Below are 18,721 nucleotides of genomic sequence, written 5' to 3'. Positions count from 1 at the left end.
AGCTTTTTTGCTGGTGCAGTCTTCTGATTTTTTGTTTACATAATAGAGAAAAAAGTTATTGTCTGCCTGTTGTTGCCTTTATGACTGAGTTCATATTATACTGCCTGTCTTGTTTATGTAGCTGACTCAGTTTAACATTGAATGTATAGTTGTTATTGCATTTTTCTGAAAGTCTCTTGAACATTTGCTTTCATCCTTTCAATGAACATGAGGTAACCAAATTTTTTCTTTAATACAAAGTCCTGTATATTCTTGAAATTAGGAATAAAAAGGCAGTTTATTTTACTGATATGCTAGCAGACCTCTAAATTGAAAGCAGTCAAACTGAATTTGATAGCACAGCAGCTCTGAGTGCCTCAAGTGCCCAATAGAGATGGAAGACCTCCAAGAAAGGATCTTGTTGAGATATGCCATGGCAGCAAAAAATAAAATAAAATAAAATAAAATAAAAGCGAACTTAGATGCCATAAAGTTAAATTGATCGTCACAAAGACAACTGACATCAATAGATAAGTTCACTGGGCCAAATGCTACCTTTATGTAAAACTAATACACATATAGCTTGTATCAGTCTCTGTTTTATCTTTGAACCATGGTAACAGGGCAAGTGAACAGGGACAGCAAACAGGGAAATTTGCAAGCCGTTTGCTAGGAGCAAGAGGAGAAAAGGGAAGAGGAAGAGAAACTAGGTACTAGGCACCAGATCCTTTTGTGGGAAGGTAAGTGAGCCAGGGCTGCCTGTGTGTTTGGTTTCCTGAGTGTTTGTTTGGTGGGCTGTGTGTGTTTTTGGTATGTGCTCTGAGTAGGTGGGAGTTCTGCGAGACGAGTGATTGCTGGTTGGTTTCTGCTTGTGTCTGACACAAGTCTTAACACGGGTGGAGCAAGGCCCAGCAGAGTATAAAAGGAGACTTCCTGATTGACTGAGGAGGAAATGAAGAGATCACAAGTTATTTCACCACCTCTGTCTTTGCAGGGGAGCCTTTAATTAGGAGTAGCTAACCTGCATAGATTTAATGTAAGTAGCTAAAAGTCAGCAGTTAGATCAATATAGGAAGGATGAGAATCAATGCAAAGTAGGATAGTCATAGAATGCTTGATGTCCACACATAACACACAGTTGAAAATAGTACTTAATAATACTTAATTTCTAGGTATACTTTTGAACTCTTTGAATGAAAACAGATATTCTCTTTGGAGTATGATTAGCTATGATGTGATATGTCTAACATACATTGCGAGGGCTGCCATCCCCCTCACCCTCCCAAGAGTTAAGGGAACCAAGCATAGGAGAAAAGAACCCCAGGTGCACCTCCCCAACTTGGAGCATGTTTCACAAGAGGGAAAACCCATATCCTGATGCCCTTGCCTGCATCCCACACTCTGCTGCCTCCTCTGACCATCCTCCAGCCACTTGCAAGCCCCACTCCCTGACTTGAGACAGAACTCCAAAGGAGGACTACTGTCTGCCTACCTGCCACTGAGCAGTATTACAGGCAGTCAACAGTAGCAGAGCATGGCAAGCGTAAGGAGGGGGCCTACAAAGCCCTGTAAGAATGTTCCCTGAAGTGTGCTGCACTCCCACTCAGACACCAAATGGTGTTGCTTTGCTATGTCTGTCGTTCAACAATTTTTAGCCAGCTTCTTTATGACCAGGAATGTTCAATCAAGCTCCCCGTTGATTAGTGTTTTAACAGATTGTTTAATATTTTTATATCCTTTACAGATAGGTATTTTAGCCTTGTTTTTTTATGCGCTTTACATACATTTATGGAAAGCTGGTAGCCCTGCTTTGTTTTAGAAGGTCAGAAATAAAGTCATAATTAAGGCTTCAAAGAGACCTGCCCTACAATAAGAGAAATGGTAGTAATAATAGATTTATGAGAATGGATACACTGCTGGGACATAGGTGGCTATTGATTTAATGGAGGAATACTAGTTTTGATGAGATAAGTATCTGGTCCATGGTGTGCAGGAGCTAGTGGCTGCAAGACATTTACTGTGGAGTTGCCTAATTAGCTCCACAGTAAAATGTCACTGTCTATACATACAGTGCTATTAGGATGGAATAAACTAATTAACTTTGCTATAGGACTGTACAGCCAAACACAAGTACTAGCCTATGGTGGAGTTATTTACTCTGCCACAACACATGTAGAGATGCTGACAGGGCTAGCAGGGGCACAAGGGTACTTCAGTGTGGGGGCTATCTGCCAGCTAGCCCTGCACTGAAGCACCCTTGTGCCCCAGCCAGCCCCTCCACAGCAAGTTAAGTTGGATTGGAGTAGCCCTGATCTAGCAGGTTGACCTCTGGATCCCGCCTTCCAGTTGGGGCTGCTCTGTCCCAGCTCAATAAGCTGTGGTCCTCAGAGTACATGCAAACAGCGCACCCAGGAGCAATAAACTATTGTATGAACTGGCCCAGAACTTGTTCAATCACCTTAATAACACATGTAGAAGCACCCAGTGTCCAGGATAACTTTATAAGGTTTCTTCCATTGTCTTACACCTTGGACATACTTGAACATATCTAACATATATCAATGTAATTGCATAATGGGCGTGGCATAATGTGTATATAGTATTCTAGCACCATTAATTTTTAAAGCCTGCAGCTAAATATTTACAACCAATCTTTTGCAGATAGCCTTTACAAGAAGTATAAATAAATATAGATAAATATTTATCCCATCAGTGGAACCATGGAGAATATGGATTATAAAATCATAGATATGTACACATAAGTCAAATGTTAGAAGAGACCTCACAAAAAACGGCCATCGTCACTGAAATCATTTCCACAAAGCAAGCCAGCTATAAGTAGGATATGATCAAAATATTCTCTTCTAATACTAGGCAACTAATTTTCAAGATGCATGCATTCATCCAGCTACTCAACTGCACCTATTTGCGTACACACAACACATTTTCTTCAATTAAATCTAAAAATCTAAAAGACTATAGCTTTTGATTGAAGTAGATGTTTTACTTCCTTACTGACTGTGTTAATTCAGAAAACTAGTAATATTGAGCTGAATCATCATGCACTTCTGTAAGCAACTTTAAAGTACTAGCTGTGAGGTGAATATCCATTTTATATCTATTCATAATGCTTAGAAATTCAATATATGAAGAAATGTGCAGGGCTTTACAATGTAGAATAGGCAAATCCAAAAAAATACCCCACTAAATATTAATAAAACTACCTGCTACTGTATAGTCACTTGAGAGCTGCCACTTACTCAGTCTCATTATTATTATAACAATTATGACTCAAAAGTAATATAACTTGACTATAATTGCATGTTACTAGTTTCATTATCCCTGTGCAGTATAAAGATACAATGCCAGTAACAAACTGCAACTAAATGGACAATTAAAACAAGACTTGGATGAGAAGTCAGAATAGAGCTGCCTCCTGTTGTGGGTCCTCAGAAAACCTTTGAAAGTTCATCTCTATGCAATTAAAATATTGCTCCTAGTTCCTTCCACCACGATAGCCATAATTAGCAGGCCAAAAGGGGAGGGCTGCAAAAGGTTCCCCTCTGTTCTTCTTCACACTGATTCTTTTCCTTGATAGTAAAAGGATTATATGGCTTCTAGACAGAGATGACTCTTGTGATTACCTATTGCACAGCCAATGAGAATAGACTTTAGCTGTTTGCAAAATCTCCCCATGCATACATCAGATCAAAATCTGTTCTCAGATATTGACAACCTAAAATTGCTATATTTATGAAGATATTCCTAATATTTCATATTATGTGTAGAGGAATGTTACAATCACAATAGTACAATGCATTTATAATAGCTGTATTCCCTTTAAAATGAAATATACTTGAATGTATGTATTGTGTAACTTTTTATTTTGTCAAATAAATCTGTCACCAAAAACACCCAAACATTACAGATAACTCTACATAATTTGTATTAAAAAAGAAGATTATGAACTATAATTCCTACCCACTCTGATTCAGAGGGCATTTTTTTTTTTAAATGGAAGGATTCAAAAGAGCCATGCAGTGGGTCAGAATAGAAAGGGTAGCTGAACTATGTTCTCCCTAAACTTGGCTAAGTGAGGTTCGAGGATGTGCTTTACTAAGTTCATCTCACATTTTTAAAGGAGTGTGGGGCTTAGGGAAACTTAATTTAAACCTACAAAAAGCTATTGACAATGATATTTAAAACACAAATGAACGTAAGGAAAGCAAAAAGAAAAGACATTTAAAACAAACTGGTTATCTGTGTGCTATATGTTTTCTAATCATGATATACATAAGCAAACCTGTTCCTGGGGATCCAATGAGAAGTGGGAAAAGAATGTCTCAAAAACATATGATGATTCTTATTCTCTCTCATTCTTCCTAATGAGTAGCTTCTTTTCTATGCTTGAAAGATTTTCAGATTGTAATTTATTTTAGAGATTAAAAGTTTAAAAAGTTCAGACAAGTCCCAGTTGTCATGTTATGCCAATGTAATGGCATTGTTATGTATAATACATCATCAAACTGACATCTTTGCAGTACTGGTGGGGAATGAAAGATAATGGATTAGAATGAAGGACCTTGACAAGGTAAGTTTCAGAGTTTAATGATTTCTGATTAGGCAGCAATCTTTTTGGAATGCATTCCCCATCTCGCCAAACTTCTTTTGTTTCAATATTTTATTTCCTGATTCAAATAGTTTAAAATGGTGGTAACAACCAGTAGTATAAAGACAGAGAGGTGACCAGGGCACCAGCCTGGGTGTTTTTTTGTGAGGGTGGAGAGGCAAAGGCAGAGGAGCCCCCACACTACTGACCTAGGTACTGCCACCTGGAGCACAGGACCATCCAGCGGTACCTCCAGCAACAGCTGAGCAGTTTATTACAGCATATTTGTTAATGATAGCTACTCTAAAATTGAAGTTCCACAATTTTTCGTTTTCAGGTATGGAAGGTCCAAAGAAAAACTTGCAGAATACTGCAATCATTTCTAATGTATTCATAAAAAAACTTGACTCGTAGATTTGAGAAATACATTTGAGGTCACACTTAGATTCTGAGTTCTTGGGCACATCTACACATGATGTTATATGTAGCAGTGTGTTATGGTGATATAGCTCATCACTATAGTGACATAGTGTTAGCAGGCACAAACCTTAACAGCAATGCTGTGTTGCTGTATTGAGGAGATACCTCATTATAATGCATCGCTACAATGGTGTAGCATCTAAAAATAACTGTGCACTGCCCGTTCAGCACAGTAATGGCTGTTACTGTCCCATTATTTAATGATAATGATAGTGCAGTAACAATGGTGCCATGGGGCGGGGGGCACATGTAGATGCACCCACTGTCTCCTTAAGGATGCTAAGAATGCAGTCAGTATTCCAAACTATTAAATGGAACCTGAAAGGAGCAAGACTGTGGTCTCATGCTTTAGAGATGATGAATGGGCAAATGCAAGGAAGAAGGGAAATTTTGGGGAAAGGGGGTGGGACCAGGAAGAAAAAGAGAAGCAACTTGAGAAGAAAGAAAAAAATGACTGGATAATGGAAAAGAGAAAGGATGATGGAAAAGAGAACATCAACGTTTAAAAGTGGAAAAAGTTATAAAAATAAGTTTGACAAACACCATGTTTGTGAATTTGTCTTTGGCCATCATTCCTCAAGAATGGTGGGCATATTTTCATGTTAGTGCACCAATACCATATAGAAGACACTAAAAACACACTTCACCCTTAGACAATGCATAAAGTCAATCTGTGTGACAGGCAAAAATAATACAGCATACATTTTACTGGGTATAGCATTTGTCAATGTATAAAGCAGAGCACTAGGTAGATGTGACAGCATCACTCAGAAACTCATTCTAATTACCAGACTAAGTAGCTTGTCTCTCTTACTGACCTCAGCGAATATCTTCTTTTTTAAAAGAAATTAAACAGTTCAAACAGAAGAGATCCACCTCAGCAGAGCTAATCCACTGGCAGCAATATTATTTCTCTGGGATGTAGGGAATCAAGTCTCTATCACAAACAAAGGAGGGACACAACACTCACAGACGAAGTAAGTACCTTAACAAACAGGCTATTGGATATCCTTTTATAACCTACCTTACTGGATATACTGGTCATTTTGACCTTTTCATGGTGAAACATCTAGATTCTTTTGCCAAAATTAATTGCTAGTCAGCCCTTTTGACATGAGTTCCTTGCAAAGTGCTTTTGGGCAAAATCTGTAAGGGTGCCTATACACGGGCAGGGAGGTTGTTCTGACTTGCTTTAACTCCAGTGTGTTGGAGCAGCCTCAAGTAAGTCTGCCGAAACATGGCAATTTCCATGCTCCAGCTGCCTCCCACATCTCATGCGTGAGCACCCCCCTACTTCAAAATGGTGGCAGGGGCACTTTATCTAAAGCTTATTTGATGAGCTTTAGATAAAGCACCTCTGTTACCACTTTGAAGTGTGGGGCTGCTGATATACGAGATGCTCTGGGTGCTTTAGTTAGAGCAGCTCTCAGAGCTTCTCAAATTAAAGCACCCTCCCTCCCCCACCACTCCCAAAGCACGTGTATAAATGGCCGAAATGTCCATCTTGATAGGTATCCAGCATGCTGCAGGAGAAATCCTAAATTGGACTAAATTGGTTTACTTCTACTGAAGTCAGTAGAACTCTGTTCACATAAGCAGCTAAAAAAGCACCCAAGGCCTATGCCCACAGAATATATTGATTCTAAAATAAATCCCCTTTGAAAAAAGTACTGTCTAAAGATGCCCAATTACTTCCAATTTTCACTTAATGCAGAGAGTTATGGAAAAAGCAGGTGTGCCTTACAAGCTCAGAGAAATAGGCATTTGGCTTATGCAATGGTGAAAGTTTATATTAGTTCTCACACAGAACTTGGTTCCTTTCTTTGTAGTTCAAATGGCAAGAGACAATTTTGGGTGTTTAGAAACAAAGTTTTTTTCTTATAAAGGGTCTAATGATTCAAAATAGTTTTAAAAAATGAGTTAGACCTTTATTTCTGCATACTTGGTTTTTTTTTTAATAGATTAAATGATGTATTATGCAGTGGCCAAATTATATCAAGCAAGTATACTGGCTAAGTATTGATAACCTCACTGTACTTTGGGATGACTATCCAAATGAGTCGTATTCATATTTTTAATTTCTCATCATAACATGTTGCCAATTACTATGTACTACATACTGAAAACAGAGCAAGGTGATATATTTTACCAACTTCAGGCCATGCATAATGCATAATCCTACACACTGATGCACGTAAAGAAATCTAAATCACGGAAGTTCTTTATGCCGTCTCTTTTTCCCTTATATTTGTTTCCTAATTCCATTCTACTACCCAATCTAATCACTGCTTAATTGTTTTAGAATGTTTTAGGGAGAATCAAGGAGCCAATCCTAGTCTTCACTTAACCTTTCTCAGGCATCTCCCATTTGTGATCTAATTTACATTGATTTACAGAATCCATTCATATACAGAGGGGAACAAGACTCTTTCCTTACCAAGAAATGGGAGGTTTTCTCCAGAACACAGGAGATACTGTCTACAGGATATATATCTTAACCAGAAATATAACTACATTGGCTCCCCAGAAGTGTGATCCACAGGGATCATTAAATATCTATAAACATTTGGTTGGCAGCAGTCAATGCAGTCTTAGGAGTTGGTCCTTTGTGTGTGAATGTCAGCAATTCCACTCAATTCAGGCTTTCTTTAAGAAGTTAGAACAACAGGTAGTGCCTCTTTTGAGACTTCAGCTCTTTTTCTATTGATCTGAATGATACCAGGGCAATATTATCAGGCTCCATTTTGAAGGTCCAGGTACAATCTAGGCTTTAGTTGTATAGATATGGGCAACTAAAACTGTATTTAGAAATCCAAATAACAGGTTTGCTTTTTCACAGGTGTTAAACATTTATTTAATTTAGACTTTGTTGCTCATCAAAGAAGCAGCTCTAGCTAAAAAAATCAGCTTGATATTTTAAACACAAACTATGGCCTTACATTACAGATCTAGTATAAAGATTTCAAAATTTTAACCACTGTGGATAATGAAATTCCTTAACCTCAAAGAAAACTCTGGTTGAATGTGTGTGAACGTTAGGCAACAACTGTACGGTTTTGTTTTTTTGGAATTTTTTGTTTGATGTGCCTATTCTTAGTTTCTTTCCGTCCTACTTATTTGCCATGAAATGTTGGCATGGTCAGGAGTACTCATTATTATGAACGTTGCAGTGTTGTATGGCTTTAGTTGTCTTACTGTGATGGAATACTGACTGCCAAAGACACATAGTATGGTGGTTTAAAGAAAAGCTTATTTTCTCACAATTAAATACAATAACCTAACATTACAAGGCTTTAACAGAACAGATTAAATGTATTAGTCACAAATAAAAGGGGAAAGGATTATCATTTTTATTCTGAATCTTGTATTAAAGGCTACCTTTAGAATTGTTCATATTGAAAAAAAAATGCTCTGTTAAAAGCAAATATATGTGTGTCTAGTCTTTGAGAGTGAATGTTGTGCAGCTGGTTCTCAGATTACGGAAATCATTTTAAATTATTTGCATATGCAAATCTAAATTGCATAGCATATATTAATTTATTGTAGTGAAATGAGGCTCAGCTGAAGGATTAAAGTGGGTTTGGAAATGGAAGATTGTGCTGAATTCTAAGACAGCATTCAAAAACATTCATTGACTCAGAATAAAGTCCACCAAGATTGCCACATGAATCAAAGGATTTACCAATGCAAAATGTTATTATTTCTGAAAAAAAATGCACCCACTGCAAGATTGTAGGTTTTTTTTTCCATTATTCAGTTGTTCCCAGGTAGCAGCTTGACATTTTCCCAGGCATTTAAATTGTTCCCCCTTCCCTCACCCAGTCAAGTGATACTTTGAAAATAACATTCTAGGCAGTCCAAAAAAGTAGCTCACATATATTCTCAGATAGTGTAAATGTATGTACCCCCATGAATAGCAATGTAATGATTCTAATATCAACACCAGTTGAGGGTCTAGTTCTCCTCTTTGTTATACTGTTCATAGAAGTCTTTTCCTGATTTCTGTAATCCCATTAATTTTTTTTGTACATAGATTTGGTCTCCAGGATTTTATAAATTGTACTCTGACAACATTTTTCACCTACAGGTTTCACAGTGTGATGAAAACAAAAAATAAATAAAGGTCAGAAAACCCCAGGGACAGATAGGTGTTTCCCTATTTTTCCTAGAGAGGAAATTAAGGAACAGAAGTGTGTAGCCCATGGCCATAATACAAAGGTACTACAAAGCTTGAAATAGAACAGAATATAAACTTGGGAGCTTGTTTGGCCGCCATTTTGTATGCTTTCTTTTGACAGAACCATTTTCAGAATTAACATGTTCCATTATTTATCTTCCTGGCTTGTGTCACTTGTGAGGGTTTTTATTTTTAAACAAATAGTAATTATGGGGGAAACAGAATTACCATCCACAAAACACCTATGTTGTTATATCGAATGTACCAAAGGGCTATTGAATAACACATTTTTAGTCTTTCCCATTAAAAATAGTAAAATCCTTTTATGATATTCATCATTTGTGGGAAGCAGATATGAACAGATGTGTTAGAATTTGGCCAGGAGATGCATATCAAAAGCCCTTCCATATGAACAGAGTCAGTTACTATTAAATTTTTTTTATCATTGTGAGTACTTGTTTATCATTTGCATTCTTCTTTTTCTCATGTCTCTATACCATGTTTGACCATTTTGTTACACATGCTTGTGCTTGTTTATTTTACTTTGCGTGATCATTTATTGTACATGGGTCTGCAAGCACCAGGCATTGCAGTAGGTGCTGCATAGTCTGAGGCTCTGTGCAGTAGTCACAGGTGGTTGAACTAATTGTATAGCTGCATTTCTTCATTAGTTCTTTAGTGTCTGCATGGATGAATCTAAGCAGAGTGTGTGTTCAGCCCAGATTAGGGAAGAGGAGGCTTTAGTGGGAATTTACACATCCATGGTGTTCAGCAATAATGCAAGATACATAGTCCCTAGTGCTTAAAATCTGACCCAGTTTATACTTTCATTAGTCTCTGCATGACTGCTGCTTTCACTCACAAGAAGAACCAACCTTGCTGTAGTCCTGACACTAACATACATTCCAAACACCTTGGAAACTGGTTCTGAGCGTAGTTGCCAAGATCATAACCCACTCTCATAACTGTTGGTTTAGTATGGATTTCCCAGCTGAGTCCAACCATTCTTCTGATCAAACCACTCCATTCCAGTTCCCGTATCAATCCAGATAATGTCTTTTCAGTGCTCAAGACACACTTCCAACATTGCTGAAGCACTTTATCCAGCCTCACTCCTAAGCTAAATGAATGGCTTGCAGTTTCCAGGTGACCACCTGTCAACCTCCACTCTAGCTTTTTGAAGGACAACTAACCCCTCCAATGAAACTATGCCACTTTCAGGAAGCCCTTTGTCTTTGAGAATGACCAAAACAATGAAAATGTATTAATACATCAGCAAATCTTCAGACAAGCTAATCTGTCCCCAAAATGGGGATGGTTCCTGTTAGACCCCAACTCCATACAGTGCCCAGTGACTAGGGAGATGACAATCCAGTCGCTCATGGGTTGCTCATGCTACTCATTAGCCAGAGCAGACAGGGAGCAAACACTACTTGCACACATTGGTCGCAACAGCTTTATTTAGAATGGAGGTAGCTTCGGGCAAGCTCCCTCACAGACTCCCAGTCTATGAACACGGAGAGCAGACACAAACAATAGTTCTTTCCACATTATACACTTTGGTTCATGTTTATTAACATTTATCCCACCCTCACTCCTCCCTTGTTTCACCCATATTTCTTCCCATTTCAAGCTCCGCCTCTGTTTACTGTTTGGATCATTAGCATGGAATTGCCTATGCATTTCATTCATTTACATGTCTTTTTGCTATAAGCACATATCTAAGACCTTGACTTCTTTTGCGCAGTCAAAGGGTGGACTTTGACCAAAATCTGGAAGCTTCTGGAGGCTTCTTCACCAATTACCATTCACCTTTTTGCATATGTTCATCTCGGATTCTGTTACCAATTACATGTGGTTTTTCACATTCCAGTCTGTTTTTCTGTCTCATATTGTACCATCCCCACCCTTTTTGGGCCCCTGTATCTTATCTCATTCCTCGCTGTAGCTGGTTCACAGCACACAGTCTTAATTGCTGCTTTTTCCAGAAAAATGGTTAACACAATTAAGATGGTTACTTAACATAAGCAACATCTTATATATAAAAGCTATATATATATATCTCACAACAGTACTATTATATAGTAGAAACTATTTGCCTAAGCATTCACAAAATCACTTTTAATATATATCAGTATGCCTTGTGGTCAGCCGCTTCACTGAGACAGATTAAAGCCTTATTCCAGCTGCAGATTTAATGCTTCCCAAAAATCCCCCAAAAATAGTGTTACCCTAACAGTTCGCCTAAAAATTCTAGGGCCTTCTACCTCTAACCAATCATAGAGGGCACATTTCTGATCATCTTTCATATGTCTCACCATTTTTAATTTCTTTTTTTTTTTTTTTTTTTTTTTAAAGTTGTGGGGCTAGGACCTGCCCCAGACCAGGACAGTTCCTGGCCAGCCCCTGGCTGAAGGGAAGTCTGAACATTCAGTCTGGAGCTAACTGGAATGTACCCCAAAATGGGATAGTTTCCAGCCAGCTCCAGGCTGCACATTCAAACTTCCCTGAGAAGACTGGGGCTGGCCAGGAACTGTCCCAGTCTGGGGCAGTTTCTAGCCAGCTCTAGGCTGGGTAGAAAACTCCACCCAGGGTGCAGGGAACTCCTGGCCACAGTTCCACTATCAGAGTGGGGGCTAAGAGATTGTTCCCTGCCCCCAGGAGCTGCCTGCTGCCAGGACATGGGGACATTGTCCCACCTGAGCTCTAAGCTCAGAACCCACCCTGGCAACAGGCAGGTCTCAGAGGCAGGGAGCAATCTCCCAGCCCCTACTCTGATTGTGGAGCTGGGGATGGGAAATGCATGCTGACAGGGTAGGGGGACATTGTTCCAGCTGGGCTTTACTGCACAGTAAAGTGTCTCATGTAGACACACCCACTGTGCAGTATTTTACTGTGCAGTAAGCCTTTATAGCACATGTAGATGTGCCCAATCTATCCTTCTCCCAAAGATACAAATACCCCTTGAGTCAGAATGAAGCTGTCAACAATCCTTGACTTACTGCTCATAATCCTACAATGCCCTGGCTATGAAAGAGGAAAGATTCTTATGTAAGTAGATCTAATAGGGTTACCTTCCCAGCCTAGGTCTGGAGTAAACTGGGCACACAGTTGTAGCTCTACCATACTACCCTGGAGGGCCACTCTTATGCCACCCCGCTCTCACTGGAGTCCCATTCACTTTTCTGGCTCTCACCCAGCCTTTTTCATGCTGCCCTCTCTCTTGGGCCACATTCATACCACCCGGCCTCAGGCTTGTCTATCCATGCTTTGGTCAACACCAGCGCAGTCTGTTGGGCATCTCCCGCTTGCTAGCAGCCAACTTCCCTCTTTATATATCTGGCCTATGTTTGAAGATAGCCATTGCAATTAGCCACCTGGCGGCTGCCTACTCCAGTCCTTAAAGTGGCAGGCACCAAGGTGCACTGCCACAGTAGAAATGAACAAACAAATGAATGATTCAGAATGAGAGTTGTATTACATCTCTAGGCAGTGCCTAAAAATACTGATACCCAAATTAAATATAATGAGGAGGTGTTGTATCAGGAAAAACAGGAAAAAAAAGTTCAGTGATACCTTTAAATTTACTTTTTCATACCCTAAATCCATGTTAATTGTAGTTATCCTGGTTAAACCAAGCTAGAGCCAAACCCATTTCACATACACTTCTTTCTGAAATAAGGCTAAAATTAAAAGAAAGGCCTTTAGATCATTCCACCCCTTATAAAGTTTTGCAATATCAAACCATTCCTGAGAAACTCCTGTTCACTGAAAGAGTAAAAGCTGACATTGAGTTTTTCACAATTCATTTTTTCTTGCAATATTTCTCTTGCTTTTCCTCCAAGAAGCAGAAAAGTGTGCAAGAAGAGAGATGGGAGAGCAATAAGCCTCAAAAAGCCTTCAAGGTCAGTTTGAATTTCAGACAAATGTTTGGATTATTTCTTACTTTGTATGAATTGCATTATCCCTCCCTAGTTGAAATGAACTATACAGTATCAGAGGAGAAGGTCTAGTACTTCAAAGAAAACTATGTAAAAGTTCTCGTGAAAATCTTAACTCTAAAATGAATCAGCTTTAGCACTTATGGAAGTAAATCAGCACATCCTTATAGTCACTGCCAAAGATTCAGCTATTGCTATAAAAACAAATTTATATTAATTTATTCAAGTCCTCACAGTAAGACTTAACAATTTAGGTCTGCAACTATTTCCCTCTAAATCAAATCACTGAAAGTGGAATACATCAAACTCTTGTTTCTTCATGCAAACCTAAATCAAGGTATAGGTGAATGAGATACTTAATAGATAATATCATCAGTCTTAAATCTTCTAGTGAAATCGTACTTTCAGAAACAAATGTGTTTTGACTTCAAGTCAATTCTTAGGCATTTTCCCCTCTTTCCTTTGAATATCTGTGAGATTATCTTGTTCCACCAGAAAAACAAGCTTAATTATGAAGCTCAATTTTTGCAATAATTTTTAACAACTGGCAGTTGAAACATCTGCATTTTTTGCACTTGAGGGCTGAGCTTTTAGATTTTGTCAGGTTAAGCAATAATTAAATAACCCAAATATCTTTATATTTAATGAACACCATTAATATATTATTGTGGATAGTTTATTCAAAACTGGATTTTTTCAGCTTAAAATAAATTAGCTATCCTCTTATGTTTTTACACCTTTATAGCATTTATTTATTTACAAAAAAAGATCTTTCATAATATCCCAGGACTCATATTCAAAACCAGAACTATTACGTTGACTGAAGCCTACTAAACTAATGGACTGACCCCAAATTTAAAATATACATCTGTTGTTTCTTGTATTGGGCCCTTTTAAAGCACTTTGCAGCCATGTACTTCTGTTTGGTCATGGCTGTAGAGTGCTTTCAGGAGCCAGATTGGATGAAAATTTTCACTTCTGTCTGCTCCCATTGTGTATCAGTTGGTACTTGAGAATGTTATATGAGACTAAGCCCCATGAAAAGTGCACTCTCTCAAACCTACCTTGAGCTGATGTAGGGAAGGGTAATTTAGTCAGGTTTCATCTCTGAGAGTTACATTTATCATGATAAGCACAGACATTTTTAAAAATCTGTCTGGCCACTGCAGCCATTGGGATTCCAAAAACAATGCTTGGTCTAAAAATGTTTAAACTGAAAACTTTTAAAATGGGTACCACTCTCCTAAACAGTGGTAATCAGTCCAAAAGTTATAGTTATAGGGCTGGTGATCTTCTTGACCCTTCTTACATCTCTCCCAGTGCACCTCCATGGATGTCAAGCATTGTGCTTTTACCTGTGCTGAACTGGAAGCATGTACTACATCCCCTCTGAGGTTAGGCTACAGTCCATTCTAGTTTGTATTGACTAGGGTCCCCCGGCAGTGGATCCAACTGGGTTTATTACTATACAAACAACTATTTTCAGTGGAGAACAGTGTCTATTAGGCAATTTATGGAAGTAACTTGTTACAGTCTTTCTCCTTTCTGAGTTCTGTAAGATATGTCGAGCAAGGTAGAGCCAAGGATCTGCCTACCCTCATCCCTTTGCTTCTCCACTCTCCTTGTCTATGTGGAATGAGCTGTAATAACTTCATGTTAGTTATTATTTCACTTTGGTTTTGTTCAGGAATTGGAATAGCCTCCACACAACAGATCTTTCTACCCCTTTCTCACCCACCTATAGGCTGTTTCATAACCGAATCCATAGGAGAACTTTCTAGAAATGAGACTTGGGGCTTTCTTTCTCAATACTCTGCTCTGCCCTTCATTATCAGGATGCAGCTGGTTCTTCAGATGGTCAAAGCAATTCTATTCTTTATCAGTAATTTAGTCTGTAAAATATTTGCCACTATAGTAAAAGAAAAGCTCTTTTAAAATTGGGTTTGTTTTCCATGTATCCTAAAGTGGGTCACCAGACCGTGACTCTAAAGTCTGGTAAGGCAGAACCTCACGTTTGTCTGTTTTTTTAAATTGATATTAGGGTCAGTTTTGATATATCTTGCCTCTGATAAATTTGCTCAAATGCTTCCCTTAATTGTTTGTTCTGCTCTGCATTCTCTGTGGAATCTCTCCTCACATCTTAAGGGCCTTACAAGAGGGTGTTGTAATTGTCATTGCCTCGTGAAGCCATGTTGTGAAGGAATAATGTTCATTCTAGGAAATTACCTTTTTTCATGATGAAGATGCTAGTCAGCACAATGGTGTTACATCAAAACATCTTACTCTCATTCTCTCATGAGAAAATATTCAACTGCTGAACGCAGAGCCGAGAGATAGTGGCTGATCAGGTAGCTGTCTTCTGTCAAACTACACCTTTTATTTGAGAGAGAGAACAGTTAATTAAAATGTGTCTGTGAATGGTTTTGTTAATGCTCTTGCATTCAGAAATCATGCATTGGGTGGGTGAAGGAATGATAGAAAAATCCCAACAGTTGTTTTTCTCCCCTCATCCAATTTACTGAGTACTGTTTTCAAACTGACTGGGAGCACTCTAGTTCTCTAAATTAGGTAATTTAAAATTCTGTAAAATTATCTAGCATTTACTAGTATGCTAAATATATACATACATATACACGCAGAATGTGGCCTTCATAGTCATCATTGGGCTATTGGGGAGTTTTGCTGTATCCTGACCTGTCTTACAGAACCAGAAAATGTCAGAAGACTTCATAGAGGGGAACACTGTCATCATTAATGCATCCCTAATTTGGTCCCTGTTTGGTTTTAATCAGAACTATGTAGTTATTCTAGCATAGTTTCTAAATGGGGTTCTTCTGGGTATTTCAAATTACACCATAGGGGAAGAATATTGTCAGTTTTCATAAAATAAACTTCACATTATTAATTAAATGTTAAATTAGTTTACTTGTTTTTCTTCCTTATTGCACTACTTATTCAGTACATTTTTAATGAGGCCCCAAGGGGTTTAAAAAAAAAATCACTGTTTGTTTGGGGTATAACTACCCAGCTTCACTTCAGTCCTATGATATTCCCATATAGAAGTGTTTGTAAGACATTATATATTGGGAAAATTGTTACTGTATCATCAGAGCTGTGCTTCTAGTGTACAATAGCCTATACTTCTTAATTTAGAACACATGCTTGTTCATGATAACATTTCTAATTTGGAAAAGAGAGTTAATTGAATCACTAACTTGGAATCTGTAATATTTAACACCAGAAATATTTAACACCAGTAGCCATATTACTCTGGACATCTCATCCAGAATCCAAAGCTAAGCAACATTGGGCCTGGTGACTGTTTGCATAGGAAATCCCCAGGAGGCTATAGGAAAGTAGGGTGCAATTCAAATAGAACAGGTTTTCATGTCAATACTGAGCCAATGCCTCTGCATCATTTTCAAATTTGCTTTCCCATGCATCTACAGCACCCCTGTACCAAGAATTCTGCAGGACAGGTTGGAAGATCTGGTGTAACTGATTCTGGGTGGAAAAAAAAAATTAAGTGAAAATTTGGTAACAGTCCTCAAATACAAAAGAGTCTTAAAAAATGCAATTATTTTCTGTGTCCACAGGGGAATGGACAAGAAGTAATGGTCTTAAGTTGCAACAAAGGAAATTTAGGCTAGGTACCAAGGGGCGCGCTACACATGCATTTCATCCAGGAGCAGTTTACTTTCAAGTAAGCTACTTGAGAGTAAGAACTCCTGGGCAGGTGTCTACATGTGCAGGGAATTGGAAGCAGTTTGCAAATATGTTTCTGTTTGCTGGGCCCTGCAACGAGCCCCTGCCACCATCACAGGAAGCTGGAGGCTCCAGCCATAGGTCCATTAATGCCCAAGTCAGGTGGGTCATAGCCCAGGGTCCTTCAGGAAATGGGAGCCTTGGGAGAGAGAGGCAGGCAGTGCAGCATGCATGTGTGCATATGCAGGCTGGCCACAGGCATTTCTGGTGACCAGGAGCCCACCCAGCTAAACAGAGTTGAACAGCTCACTTACTGCATGGTGGTAAGATTGTGGAAGGGAAAAAGGGGCGTGGGAGGTGGGGGAAAATTAAAGCTCCCACTGTGAGGGAGGGGGCCGGTGCTGGGGCCAGTGCAGCAGGGGCTAGGGCCATGGCACTGCCCAGCTCCAGCCAGGGCAGTGCATGCCTGGGGCAGAGAACAAGGTGATGGTGTTGGCAGGTGGCTTGCCCAGGGGACCATGGGTTGGAGGAGGGGCAGCTCCCTGTTGCTACATATATCTCGGGCCAGGGGAGGCATGGTGGGGGATGTGCCTCCCATATTTGTGCAGGGGTAGAGACAGGCTACATACTGTTTGCTCAGGTATGTGCCTATTGCCTTTGCTGGGGCCCTGGGGCCCCTCGCTGTCCTGCCAGAAGGGGGATAGCTTCCAGCCAGCCCCAGCTGGGTGAGGAAGCACAGACGTCCCCAGTCTTAGTGCTTTTGGCTCCTGGCTCCTGTAGGAAACCAGGAGGTGAGTGTGCTGCGATTGGGGGGGGTGGGGGGGGGGGGGGAAGACAGAGAGCTACCTTGTCCTGGTGTTGCTCAGCTCCTGGCTCCTGGGGGGAGCCAAGACCTGGGCACCACCAGGACCAGGGAATTTCCTTGTCCCCTGTGGTACCCTGGTTTTGGGACCAACAGGAAGAAAATTTCCTCTTGGTCAGCATCAACACATGAGCTACTGTGCAGTATCTACTGAGCAGTTAGTTTACTACCTATATTTACAGGTAGTACCTAACTGTGCAGTAGACTAATTTACTGTGCGGTAAACGGTGTACATTAGAGAGACCAACTGGCGGCTTCGGCAATGGTGTCTCGAGGCAGGCTTCGGCTTCCTTGACAATGACCCGCACATCACGACGAGAGACATGTTCAGTTGGGATGGGCTTCACCTGTCCCCCAAAGGTAAGCGTGTGTTCTCTTCTAGGTTGGCGGATCCCCTCCGGGTGGGCTTTAAACTAGGCTTATCGGGGGGAGGGGATGATGAGGACGGGGGAAGCCGTGGACCACCAAACCATGTGGCACCCACAAGGACAGCCCAGCCTGAAGAAGGAGAACATCGGGAACCTGCAATCCATGGGGCGGCCAGCAATACAGCACAGGTAAGCAATAAGCAGGTAAGCAATAAGGGGCCCTTTGGGAATCAGAGCTGGGGGTCAAAAAAGGCACCAGTCACAGGGCTCAAGTGCCTATACACTAATGCTAGGAACATGGGGAACTAGCGCTCCTGCTTGCAGAAAACACCTACGACTTAGTAGGGCTAACAGAAACCTGGTGGGATTCTTCCCACAAATGGACAGTACACATTGAGGATTATAAACTGTACAGAAAGAATAGAGTGGGGAAGAGAGGGGGAGGGGTCAATGAGCGATATACATCGACCCTTATCAAAACAGAATTGGAGGAGGAGGAAGTAGAAGGATTGTGGGTTAGGTTACATGGAGGTCAAGGAGAAAGGGATTTGGTGGTAGGGGTCTGCTACAGACCCCCACACCAAGGGGAAGAACTAGATT

The sequence above is a fragment of the Alligator sinensis genome, unplaced genomic scaffold (genome assembly GCF_000455745.1).
Source record: "Alligator sinensis unplaced genomic scaffold, ASM45574v1 scaffold124_1, whole genome shotgun sequence".
NCBI classification, from domain to species: Eukaryota; Metazoa; Chordata; order Crocodylia; family Alligatoridae; genus Alligator; species Alligator sinensis.
This window is presented reverse-complemented; position numbering follows the sequence as displayed.